This window comes from Chroicocephalus ridibundus, chromosome 30 (genome assembly GCF_963924245.1).
Source record: "Chroicocephalus ridibundus chromosome 30, bChrRid1.1, whole genome shotgun sequence".
NCBI lineage: Eukaryota > Metazoa > Chordata > Aves > Charadriiformes > Laridae > Chroicocephalus > Chroicocephalus ridibundus.
In genome coordinates this window covers 344,311-357,789 of record NC_086313.1, presented here as the reverse complement: position 1 = coordinate 357,789, position 13,479 = coordinate 344,311, and the positions used below count along the sequence as shown (strand labels likewise).

The following is a 13,479-nucleotide window of genomic DNA, read 5'->3' as shown; positions in this document are numbered from 1 at the left end:
GGTTAAAGGGATGGGGCTTGGAGGGGGCGGGGCTTGGAGGGGGCGGGGCTTGAAGGGGCGTGTCCCCCCTCCCCCCCAGGGCAGCACCACCTGCGCATCCGGGGGGTGACGCTGGAGGACGACGACGTTTTCCAGTGCCAGGTGGGGGAGGGGAACGGCACCCGGCCCCGCGCCTCCCGCCCCGCCCAGCTCACCGTGCTGGGTGAGCACTGGGGGGCACTGGGAGGCACTGGGAGGGACTGGGAGGAGGTGGGAGGGCACTGGGTGGGCACTGGGAGGGACCCGGGGGGGACGGGGAGGGCACTGGGAGGAGGTGGGAGGGTACTGGGGGGCATGGGGAGGGACAGGGAGGGCACTGGGAGGGACTGGGAGGGCATACTGGGAGGTGAAAGTCATACTGGGGGGGACTGGGAGGGACTGGGAGGGGCTGGGAGGGTACTGGGAAGGACTGGGAAGAGGTGGGAGGGCACTGGGGGGGGCACTGGGAGGGCACTGGGGTTACTGGGGGGCACTGGGTGTTACTGGGTGTTACTGGGTGTTACTGGGGGGTTACTGGGGGGCACTGGGGGTTACTGGGAGGGCACTGGGTGTTACTGGGGGTTACTGGGGGTTACTGGGGGGTCACTGGGGTGCTACTGGGGGTCACTGGGAGGTCACTGGGGGGCACTGGGGGTTACTGGGGGGCACTGGGAGGTACTGGGGGGCACTGGGAGGTCACGGGGGGGCACTCGGAGGGCACTGGGGGGTTACTGGTGTTTACTGGGAGGGCACTGGGGGTTACTGGGGGGCAATGGGGGGGCACAGGGGTTACTGGGAGGTCACTGGGGTTACTGGGGGGACACTGGGAGACACTGGGAGGGCACTGGGGGCTACTGGGAGGGCACTGGGAGGGCACTGGGGGGCACTGGGGGGCACTGGGAGGTCACTGGGATGTCACTGGGATGTCACTGGGAGGGCACTGGGAGGGCACTGGGAGGGCACTGGGGGTTCTGGGGGGCACTGGGAGGGCACTGGGGGTCACTGGGAGGTCACTGGGGTCACTGGGAGGTCACTGGGAGGTCACTGGGAGGACACTGGGGGTCACTGGGAGGTCACTGGGAGGGCACTGGGGTTACTGGGGGGCACTGGGGGGCACTGGGGAGGGCACTGGGGGTTACTGGAGGGCACTGGGAGGTCACTGGAGGTTACTGGGGGGGCACTGGGAGGGCACTGGGGGTTACTGGGGGGCACTGGGGGGGCACTGGGGGGCACTGGGAGGTCACTGGGATGTCACTGGATGTCACTGGGAGGGCACTGGGAATTACTGGAGGGCACTGGGAGGGCACTGGGGGTTACTGGGGGGCACTGGGGGTTACTGGGGTCACTGGGAGGTCACTGGGAGGTCACCTGGGAGGTCACTGGGAGGGGCACTGGGGGTTACTGGGGGGCACTGGGGGGCACTGGGAGGGCACTGGGGGTTACTGGGAGGGCACTGGGAGGTCACTGGAGGTTACTGGGGGGGCACTGGGAGGGCACTGGGGGTTACTGGGAGGTCACTGGGGTTACTGGGGGGACACTGTGGGACACTGGGGGTCACTGGGGGACACTGGGGGTCACTGGGAGGTCACCGGGAGGGCACCGGGAGGGCACTGGGGTTACTGGGCGGGCCACTGGGGTCACTGGGAGGGCACTGGGAGGGCACTGGGGGTTTACTGGGAGGGCACTGGGGGGCGCTGTCGGCCTTACCGGGCTGCCCCCCCCCATCCTAACTGGTTTATACTGGTTCCCCCCCCCCCCGCTCCCAGTGCCGCCGGGTGCCCCCACCCTGGAGCTGCCCCCGGGGGGCGGAGCTGCCGTGGGTGGGCGGGGCCGAGGTGCACGTGCGCTGCCACGCCCCCGACGCGCGCCCCCCCGCGCGCCTCAGCCTCACTCTGGGTCAGAGCCGGGGCGGGGGGGGGTGCGGGGGGGGGGGGGAGGGGGGGGCGTTTGGGGCATTTTGGGGGGTTTGGGGGGGGATTTGGAGGGGCGGTTTCGGGGCTGCTTTGGGGCAATTTTGGGGTGATTTGGGACGATTTTGGGGGGCTGGGTTTAGGGGTGATTTTGGCTGATTTTGGGGCTGATTTTGGGGGTAGATTTGGGGCAATTTGGGGGCTGGTTTTTGGGGCGATTTTGGCTGATTTGGGGCTGAATTTTGGGGCTGGTTTTTGGGGGGATTTTGGGGCTGGTTTTTTGGGGGATTTTGGCTGGTTTTGGGGCTGGTTTTTGGGGCTGGTTTGGGCGATTTGGGGTCTAGGTTTTTGGGGTCGATTTTGGGGTGAATTTTGGGGTCAATTTGACTGATTTTGGGGTTGAATTTTGGGGTGATTTTGGCTGATTTGGGGGTTGAATTGGGGCAATTTTGGGTCTGTTCTTTGGGGTTGATTTTGGCTGATTTTGGGCTGAATTTTGGGGTGAATTTGGCTGATTTTTTTGGCTGATTTTGGGGTGATTTTGGCTGATTTGGGGCAGTTATGGGTATGTTTTGGGGTTGATTTTGGCTGATTTTGGGGCTGAATTTTGGGGTGAATTTTGGGCGATTTTGGGGCTGAATTTTGGGCTGAATTTGGCTGATTTGGGGGGCTGATTTTTGGGTTGATTTGGTGCAATATTGGGGCTGATTTTTGTGGTTGATTTTGGCTGATTTTGGGGTTGAAATTTGGGGCGAATTTGGGGTGATTTGGGGGCTGAATTTTGGGGCTGAAATTGGCTGATTTGGGTCTGATTTTTGGGGTGATTTGGGGGCGATTTTGGGGCTGATTTGGGGCAATTTTGGCGTCTTTTTTTGGGGTTGATTTTGGCTGATTTGGGGGTTGAATTTTGGGGTGATTTTGGCTGATTTTGGGGGCTGATTTGGGGGCTGATTTGGGGCAATTTTGGGTCTTTTTTGGGGTCGATTTTGGCTGATTTTGGGGAAGTTGAATTTTGGGGTGATTTTGGGGTGATTTGGGGCTGAATTTTGGGGTGAATTTTGGCTGATTTTTTTGGCTGATTTTGGGGGTGATTTTGGCTGATTTTGGGGTTGAATTTTGGGGGCGAATTTGGCTGATTTTGGGGCTGATTTGGGGCTGAATTTGCTGATTTGGGGGCTGATTTTGGGGCTGATTTGGGGCGATTTGGGGTCTGGTTTTTTGGGGTTGATTTTGGCTGATTTGGGGGCTGAATTTTGGGGTGATTTTGGCCGATTGGGGGCTGGATTTGGGGGTGATTTGGGGCGATTTGGGAGCTTTTGGGGGGTTGTTTTGGGGCTGATTTTTTGGGGGGGATTTTGGCTGATTTGGGGCGATTTGGGGCGATTTGGGGCGATTCGGGGGGGTCTGGTTTTGGGGGGGTGATTTGGGGGCGATTTGGGGGCTGAATTTTGGGGCGAATTTGGGCCGATTTTGGGGCCGCAGGGGGGGAGCCGCTGCCCGACGTCTCCACCCGCGTCTTCGAGGGCTCCCACCCCAAACTCAGCTCCAGCGAGGCCACCGCCGGTGAGCACCAGTACGGACCAGTACGGACCAGTCTGGCCCAGTATTAGGCCAATAGGGGCCGGTCTGGACCAGTATAGCCCAGTATATGCCACTGCGGAGGCAGTCTGGCCCAGTATAGGCCAATGGGGGCCAGGCTGGAACAATATGGCCCAGTCTGGACCAGTATAGGCCAATGGGGGGCCAGGCTGGACCAATAGGGGCCAGTCTGGACCAGTATAGGCCAATAGGGGCCAGTCTGGACCAGTCTGGCCCAGTATAGGCCAATAGGGCACAGTATGGCCCAGTCTGGCCCAGTAGAGGCCAATACGGGCCAGTCTGGACCAGTCTGGCCCAGTATAGGCCAATAGGGCCCAGTCTGGCCCAGTATAGGCCAATAGGGCACAGTATGGCCCAGTCTGGCCCAGTAGAGGCCAATACGGGCCAGTCTGGACCAGTCTGGCCCAGTATAGGCCAATAGGGCCCAGTATGGCCCAGTCTGGACCAGTATAGGCCAACAGGGGCCAGTGAGGCCCAGTATGGACTAATATGGCCCAGTCTGGCCCAGTATAGGCCAATGGGGGCCAGTCTGGACCAGTATGGCCCAGTATAGGCCAATAGGGCCCAATCTGGACCAGTATAGGCCAACAGGGGCCAGTGAGACCCAGTATGGACTAATATGGCCCAGTCTGGCCCAGCACAGGCCAATATGGGCCAGTCTGGCCCGTCTGGACCAGTATAGGCCAATGGGGGCCAGTCTGGCCCAGTATAGACTAATACGGGCCAGTATGGCCCAGTCTGGACCAGTATAGGCCAATAGGGGCCAGTCTGGACCAGTATAGGCAAACAGGAGCCACTGAGACCCAGTATGGATTATATATGGCCCAGTCTGGCCCAGTACAGGCCAATACAGGCCAGTCTGGACCAGTATAGGCCAATGGGGGCCAGTCTGGCCCAGTATAGGCTAATACAGGCTAGTATGGCCCAGTCTGGCCCAGTATAGGCCAATGGGGCCCAGTCTGGTCCAGTCTGGCCCAGTATAGGCCAATAGGGCCCAGTATGGCCCAGTCTGGACCAGTATAGGCCAACAGGGGCCAGTGAGGCCCAGTATGGACTAATATGGCCCAGTCTGGCCCAGTGCAGGCCAATACAGGCCAGTATGGCCCAGTCTGGACCAGTATAGGCCAATGGGGGCCAGTCTGGCCCAGTATGGCCCAGTCTGGCCCAGTCTGGCCGCTGACCCCGCCCCCTGCCCCCAGCCTGACCCCGCAGAGCCACGCCCACGGCCAGCGCCTCGTTTGCTCGGCCGCTAACGAGGCCAGGGCCGGCCCCCAGCGAGGCCAGTCTCACCCTCGACGTCCTCTGTGAGTCCCTCCCAGTACAGACCAGTAACCCCCAGTACCTCCCAGTCCCCACCCACTGAGGCCCTGGGCTCTCCCAGTACCCCCCCTAACCCTCCCAGTGCCTCCAGTAACCACCCAGTCCCCACCCACCGAGGCACCGGGTCCTCCCAGTATAGACCAGTGCCTCCCAGTGCCCCCCAGTACCTCCCAGTCCCCACCCACCGAGGCACTGGGTCCTCCAGTATAGACCAGTGCCTCCCAGTACCTACCCCAGTACCCTCCCTAACCTCCCAGTGCCTCCCAGTACCCCCTGTAACCCCCCCAGTGCCTCCAGTAACCCCCCAGTCCCCACCCACTGAGGCACTGGGCCCTCCCAGTATAGACCAGTGCCTCCCAGTACCTCCCCAGTACCCCCCCAGTCCCCACCCACTGAGGCACTGGGCCCTCCCAGTATAGACCAGTGCCTCCCAGTACCTCCCCTCTCCTCCCAGTCCCCCCTCCATGGAGGCTCTGACCCCTCCCAGTACCCCCCCACCCAGCGCCCCCTTAAGCCCTCCCAGTCCCTCCCAGTCCCTCCCAGTCACTCCCCTCCCCCCCCCCAGGGAGGCGCTGGGCCCTCCCAGCGCCTCCCAGTCTGACCAGTGCCCCCAGTTCCCCCCGACCCCCCCACCATCGAGGGACTGGAGTCGCCCCACGTGCGGGCGGGGGACACCCTGCGACTGGTCTGCCTCGTGCGGGGGGGCAACCCCCCTCCCAGTCTGCACTGGGACAAGGTACTGGGGGCACTGGGAGCACTGGGGGGCACTGGGACAAGGTATCGGGAGCACTGGGAGCACTGGGGGGGCACTGGGACAAGGTACCGGGGGCACTGGGAGCACTGGGGGGGCACTGGGACAAGGTATCGGGAGCACTGGGAGCACTGGGGGGGGCACTGGGAGCACTGGGACAAGGTACCGGGGGCACTGGGACAAGGTACTGGGGGCACTGGGAGCACTGGGGGGGGCACTGGGAGCACTGGGACAAGGTACTGGGAGCACTGGGAGCACTGGGGGGGGCACTGGGAGCACTGGGACAAGGTATTGGGAGCACTGGGAGCACTGGGACAAGGTACTGGGAGCACTGGGAGCACTGGGGGGGGCACTGGGAGCACTGGGACAAGGTACCGGGGGCACTGGGAGCAGTGGGGGGGCACTGGGAGCACTGGGACAAGGTACCGGGGGCACTGGGAGCACTGGGGGGGGCACTGGGAGCACTGGGACGAGGTACTGGGAGCACTGGGACAAGGGACTGGGAGCACTGGGAGCACTGGGGGGGGCACTGGGAGCACTGGGGCGGGGCACTGGGGGCACTGGGGGGGGCACTGGGAGTACTGTGACAAGGTACTGGGAGCACTGGGAGCATGGGGGGGGCACTGGGAGCACTGGGGGGGGCACTGGGAGCACTGGGACAAGGTACTGGGGGCACTGGGAGCACTGGGGTGGCACTGGGAGCACTGGGGGGGACACTGGGGGCACTGGGACAAGGTATTGGGAGCACTGGGAGCACTGGGGGGGGCACTGGGAGCACTGGACAAGGTACTGGGGGGGGCACTGGGGGGGGGCACTGGGAGCACTGGGGGGCCACTGGGAGCACTGGGACAAGGTACTGGGGGCACTGGGGGGCACTGGGAGCACTGGGACAAGGTACTGGGGGCACGGGGAGCACAGGGAGGGGCACTGGGGTGAGGCACTGGGAGCACTGGGTCAAGGTACTGGGAGCACTGGAAGCACTGGGGGGGCACTGGGAGCACTGGGACAAGGGACTGGGAGCACTGGGGGGGGCACTGGGGGGGGCATTGGGAATAACTGGGAGCACTGGGATGTACTGGGAGTGCCGGGATGTGGCACTGGGACTGGGATGGACTGGGACGGACTGGGAGCACTGGGAGGTGGCACTGGGAGAGACTGGGAGCACTGGGAGGTGGCACTGGGAGAGACTGGGAGCACTGGGATGTGGCACTGGGAGCACTGGGATGGACTGGGATGGACTGGGAGCACTGGTGTGTGGCACTGGGAGGGACTGGGAGCACTGTGATGGACTGGGAGCACTGGGATGTGGCACTGGGATGGACTGGGAGCGCCGGGATGGGGGACTGGGAGCGCCGGGATGTGGGACTGGAGCACTGGGATGGACTGGGAGTGCCGGGATGTCACACTGGGAGGCACTGGACGGACTGGGATGGACTGGGAGCACTGGGAGGTGGCACTGGGAGGGACTGGGAGCACTGGGATGGACTGGGAGTGCTGGCAAGTGGCACTGGGAGGCACTGGGACGGACTGGGATGGACTGGGAGCACTGGGATGTGGCACTGGGAGGCACTGGGAGGGACTGGGAGTGCCGGGATGTGGCACTGGGAGGCACTGGGAGCACTGGGATGGACTGGGAGCACTGGGATGTCACACTGGGAGGGACTGGGACGGACTGGGATGGACTGGGAGCGCCGGGATGTGGCACTGGGAGCACTGGGAGGCACTGGGACGGACTGGGAGCACTGGGATGTCACACTGGGAGGCAGTGGGACGGACTGGGAGCGCCGGGATGTGGCACTGGGAGGCACTGGGAGCACTGGGAGCACTGGGATGTGGCACTGGGAGGGACTGGGACGGCCTGGGATGGACTGGGAGTGCCGGGATGTGGCACTGGGAGGCACTGGGAGCACTGGGAGGCACTGGGAAGGACTGGGAGTACTGGGATGTCACACTGGGAGGCACTGGGAGCACTGGGATGGACTGGGAGCACTGGGATGTGGCACTGGGAGGGACTGGGACGGACTGGGACGGACTGGGAGCGCTGGGATGTGGCACTGGGAGCACTGGAGGCACTGGGAGCACCGGGACATGGCACTGGGAGCACTGGGATGTCACACTGGGAGGGACTGGGACGGACTGGGATGGACTGGGAGCGCCGGGACGTGGCACTGGGAGGCACTGGGAGGCACTGGGAGCACTGGGAGCACTGGGATGTGGCACTGGGAGGCACTGGGAGCACTGGGAGGCAACTGGGACGGACTGGGAGTGCCGGGATGTGGCACTGGGAGGCACTGGGAGCACTGGAGCACTGGGATGTGGCACTGGGAGGGACTGGGACGGCCTGGGATGGACTGGGAGTGCCGGGATGTGGCACTGGGAGGCACTGGGAGCACTGGGAGGCACTGGGAAGGACTGGGAGTACTGGGATGTCACACTGGGAGGCACTGGGAGCACTGGGATGGACTGGGAGCACTGGGATGTGGCACTGGGAGGGACTGGGACGGACTGGGACGGACTGGGAGCGCCGGGACGTGGCACTGGGAGGCACTGGGAGCACTGGGAGGCACTGGGACGGACTGGGAGCACTGGGATGTGGCACTGGGAGGGACTGGGACGGACTGGGATGGACTGGGAGCGCCGGACGTGCATGGCACTGGGAGGCACTGGGAGGCACTGGGAGCACTGGGAGGCACTGGGAGGGACTGGGAGCACTGGGATGTGGCACTGGGAGGGACTGGGACGGACTGGGATGGACTGGGAGCGCCGGGACGTGGCACTGGGAGGCACTGGGAGGCACTGGGAGGCACTGGGAGGCACTGGGCGGGACGCGGGGGCCGACGTGGCGCTGGGTGCCCCCCTCCCCCGCAGGACGGGGTGCCGCTGGGGGGGCCCTGGGTGCGGGAGGGGCCCCCCGGGGTGTCCCGCAGCCGGGTGACGCTGACGGTGGCCCCCGGGGACGACGGGGCCACCCTGCGCTGCCGCACGCACCCCCCCCCCGCCCGCGGCCACGCCAGCGCCAGCGTCACCCTCAGCGTCACCTGTGAGCCGCGGGGGGGCACTGGGAGGCACTGGGAGGCACTGGGAGGGGCTGGGAGGGGCTGGGAGGGCATACTGGGAGGTGAAAGTTATACTGGGGGGCACTGGGAGGGGCTGGGAGGGCATACTGGGAGGTGAAAGTTATACTGGGGGGCACTGGGAGGGGCTGGGAGGGCATACTGGGAGGTGAAAGTTATACTGGGAGGCACTGGGAGGCACTGGGAGGGGCTGGGAGGGCATACTGGGAGGTGAAAGTTATACTGGGAGGCACTGGGAGGGACTGGGAGGGGCTGGGAGGCACTGGGAGGGCATACTGGGAGGTGAAAGTTATACTGGGGGGCACTGGGAGGGACTGGGAGGGCATACTGGGAGGTGAAAGTTATACTGGGGGGCACTGGGAGGCACTGGGAGGGCATACTGGGAGGTGAATGTTATACTGGGAGGCACTGGGAGGGCATACTGGGAGGTGAAAGTTATACTGGGAGGCACTGGGAGGGTATACTGGGAGGTGAAAGTTATACTGGGGGGCACTGGGAGGGACTGGGAGGGGCTGGGAGGCACTGGGAGGGCATACTGGGAGGTGAAAGTTATACTGGGGGGCACTGGGAGGGACTGGGAGGGGCTGGGAGGGCATACTGGGAGGTGAAAGTTATACTGGGGGGCACTGGGAGGGGCTGGGAGGGGCTGGAGGGACTGGGAGGGCATACTGGGAGGTGAAAGTTATACTGGGAGGGACTGGGAGGGACTGGGAGGGGCTAGGAGGGCATACTGGGAGGTGAAAGTTATACTGGGAGGCACTGGGAGGGACTGGGAGGGCATACTGGGAGGTGAAAGTTATACTGGGAGGCACTGGGAGGGGCTGGGAGGGCATACTGGGAGGTGAAAGTTATACTGGGAGGGACTGGGAGGGGCTGGGAGGCACTGGGAGGGCATACTGGGAGGTGAAAGTTATACTGGGAGGGACTGGGCAGGCATACTGGGAGGTGAAAGTTATACTGGGGGGCACTGGGAGGGACTGGGAGGGGCTGGGAGGGCATACTGGGAGGTGAAAGTTATACTGGGAGGCACTGGGAGGGACTGGGAGGGCATACTGGGAGGTGAAAGTTATACTGGGAGGCACTGGGAGGCACTGGGAGGGACTGGGAGGGGCTGGGAGGCACTGGGAGGGCATACTGGGAGGTGAAAGTTATACTGGGAGGCACTGGAGGGACTGGGAGGGGCTGGGAGGCACTGGGAGGGCATACTGGGAGGTGAAAGTTATACTGGGAGGCACTGGGAGGGCATACTGGGAGGTGAAAGTTATACTGGGAGGGACTGGGAGGCACTGGGAGGGCATACTGGGAGGTGAAAGTTATACTGGGAGGCACTGGGAGGGCATACTGGGAGGTGAAAGTTATACTGGGAGGCACTGGGAGGGCATACTGGGAGGTGAAAGTTATACTGGGAGGGACTGGGAGGGACTGGGAGGGCATACTGGGAGGTGAAAGTCATACTGGGAGGGACTGGGATTGCCCAGCCGTACTGGGAGCTGTGGGTTATACTGAGAGCCCGTACTGGGCACACTGGTTTATACTGGGAGCCTGTACTGGGATGTGAAGGGCGTACTGGGAGCCGCTGGAAGCCCAAAGTGGGGTCCCCAGCTGTACTGGGAGCTGTGGGATATACTGGGATCCCATACTGGGAGCTGTGGGTTATACTGGGAGCCCGTACTGGTCAGACTGGTTTATACTGGGCGCACTGGTTCATACTGGGAGCCCGTACTGGGCGCACTGGTTCATACTGGGAGCACTGGTTCATACTGGGAGCCCGTACTGGGAGCACTGTTCATACTGGGTGCACTGGTTCATACTGGGAGCCTGTACTGGGAGTCACTGGTTCATACTGGGAGCACTGGTTCATACTGGAGCCTGTACTGGGAGCTGTGGGATATACTGGGAGCCTGTACTGGTCACCCTGGTTTATGCTGGGAGCACTGGTTCATACTGGGAGGCTGTACTGGGCGCACTGGTTCATACTGGGCGCACTGGTTCATACTGGGAGCCTGTACTGGTCACGCTGGTTTATACTGGTTGCACTGGTTTATACTGAGAGCCTGTACTGGGAGCTGTGGGATATACTGGGAGCCTGAACTGGTCACCCTGGTTTATATTGGGAGCACTGGTTCATACTGGGAGCCTGTACTGGTCGCACTGGTCCATACTGGGAGCCGTGGGTTATACTGGGATGCCATACTGGGCGCACTGGTTTATACTGGGCGCACTGGTCCATACTGGGCGCACTAGGTCCATATTGGTGGCACTGGTCCATACTGGGCCAATGGTCCATACTGGGAGCCTGTACTGGTCACACTGGTTCATACTGGGCGCACTGGTCCATACTGGGAGCCCGTACTGGTTGCACTGGTTCATACTGGTTGCACTGGTTCATACTGGGAGCTGTGGGTTGTACTGGGAGCCTGTACTGGTCACACTGGTCCGCACTGGTCCGTACTGGTGTCACTGGTCTGTACTGGTGGCACTGGTGCCACTGGTCTCCCGCAGACGGCCCGGCCGAGGTGTCACTGGTCCGTACCGGTGTCACTGGTCCGTACTGGTCCGTACTGGTCCGCACTGGTCTGCACTGGTCCGTACCGGTGCCACTGGTCCGCACTGGTCCGCACTGGTCCGTACCGGTCCGTACCGGTGTCACTGGTCCGTACTGGTGCCACTGGTCCGTACTGGTCCGCACTGGTCCATACTGGTGTCACTGGTCCGCACTGGTCCGCACTGGTCCGTACTGGTCCGCACTGGTCTGTACCAATGTCACTGGTCCGCACTGGTCCGCACTGGTCTGCACTGGTCCGTACTGGTGTCACTGGTCCGCACTGGTCCGTACTGGTCTGTACTGGTCTGTACCGGTGTCACTGGTCCGCACTGGTCCGCACTGGTCTGTACTGGTCCGTACCGGTCTCCGCAGACGGCCTGGCCGAGGTGTCACTGGTCTGTACCGGTGTCACTGGTCTGTACTGGTGTCACTGGTCCATACTGGTCCGTGCTGGTCTGTACTGGTGTCACTGGTCTCTGCAGATGGCCCGGCCGAGGTGTCACTGGTCCGTACTGGTCTGTACTGGTCCGCACTGGTCCGTACTGGTGTCACTGGTCCGTACTGGTCCGTACTGGTGTCACTGGTCTGTACTGGTCCATACTGGTCCGCACTGGTCCGTACTGGTGTCACTGGTCCGTACTGGTCCGTACCGGTGTCACTGGTCCGTACTGGTCCATACTGGTCCGTACTGGTCCGTACTGGTCCGTACTGGTCCGTACTGGTGTCACTGGTCTCCGCAGACGGCCCGGCTGAGGTGTCACTGGTCTGTACCGGTCCATACTGGTCCGTACTGGTCCGTACTGGTGTCACTGGTCTCCGCAGACGGCCCGGCCGAGGTGTCACTGGTCCGTACTGGTGTCACTGGTGCCCTGTGTCCCCGCAGACGGCCCGGCCGAGGTGTCACTGGTCTGTACCGGTCCGTACTGGTCCGTACTGGTCTGTACTGGTGTCACTGGTCCGTACTGGTCCGTACTGGTCCGCACTGGTCCGTACTGGTCCGTACTGGTGCCCCGTGTCCCGCAGACAGCCCGGCCGAGGTGTCACTGGTCTGTACTGGTCCATACCGGTCCGTACTGGTCCGTACTGGTGCCACTGGTGCCACTGGTCTCTCCCCGCAGACGGCCCGGCCGAGGTGTCACTGGTCCGTACCGGTGTCACTGGTCCGTACCGGTCCGTACTGGTCTGTACTGGTCCGCACTGGTCCGCACTGGTCCGTACTGGTCCGCACTGGTCCGCACTGGTCTCTCCCCGCAGACGGCCCGGCCGAGGTGTCACTGGTCTGTACCGGTGTCACTGGTCCGTACTGGTCCGTACTGGTCCGTACTGGTCTGTACCGGTGTCACTGGTCCGTACCGGTGTCACTGGTCCGCACTGGTCCGTACTGGTCCGTACTGGTCTGTACGGTGTCACTGGTCCGTACTGGTCCGTACTGGTCCGTACTGGTCCGTACCGGTGTCACTGGTCCGTACCGGTGTCACTGGTCCGCACTGGTCCGTACTGGTCCGTACTGGTCTGTACCGGTGTCACTGGTCCGTACCGGTGTCACTGGTCCGCACTGGTCCGCACTGGTCCGTACTGGTCCGTACCGGTTGTCACTGGTCCGTACTGGTCCGTACCGGTGTCACTGGTCCGCACTGGTCCGTACTGGTCCGTACCGGTGTCACCGGTCCCGTACCGGTCCGTACCGGTCCGTACTGGTCCGTACTGGTCCGTACTGGTCCGCACTGGTCTGTACCGGTGTCACTGGTCCGTACTGGTCCGCACTGGTCCGTACTGGTCCGTACCGGTGTCACTGGGTCCGTACCGGTGTCACTGGTCCGCACTGGTCCGCACTGGTCTGTACTGGTCCGTACCGGTGTCACTGGTCCGTACTGGTCCGTACCGGTGTCACTGGTCCGCACTGGTCTGTCCCCGCAGACGGCCCGGCCGAGGTGTCACTGGTCCGTACCGGTCCGTACCGGTGTCACTGGTCCGTACCGGTGTCACTGGTCCGTACTGGTGTCACTGGTGTCACTGGTCTGTCCCCGCAGACGGCCCGCCCGAGGTGCGGATCGCGGGCGCGGGGGCGGTGCCCGAGAACGCCTCGTTGTCGCTGAGCTGCAGCAGCGGCCCCAGCAACCCCCCGGCGCGGCTGCGCTGGTGGCTGGGGGGCAGGGAGCTGCGCGCGCCCGACAGCGCCCGCGCCAGGTCCGGGGGGCACCCGGGGGGGGTCATGGGGGGGGGGGTCCCTTGGGTGGGAGGGGGTGGGGGGGCTTGGGGGAG

The 13,479-nt window shown here is 63.5% G+C and overlaps 2 long non-coding RNA genes across 2 annotated transcripts; both read left to right on the top strand.

The window, feature by feature from the left end:
- The first annotated feature begins 82 nt into the window (after positions 1-82).
- LOC134508042 (uncharacterized) lies at positions 83-3,490 on the top strand. The gene is made up of 3 exons (XR_010068967.1): positions 83-202; positions 1,785-1,914; positions 3,411-3,490. It is a non-coding gene; the product is annotated as an uncharacterized LOC134508042 (long non-coding RNA).
- Positions 3,491-4,719: 1,229 nt separating this feature from the next.
- Positions 4,720-13,396, top strand: LOC134508041 (uncharacterized). The gene is made up of 4 exons (XR_010068966.1): positions 4,720-4,831; positions 5,462-5,583; positions 8,467-8,638; positions 13,248-13,396. It is a non-coding gene; the product is annotated as an uncharacterized LOC134508041 (long non-coding RNA).
- The last annotated feature ends 83 nt before the right edge of the window (positions 13,397-13,479 follow it).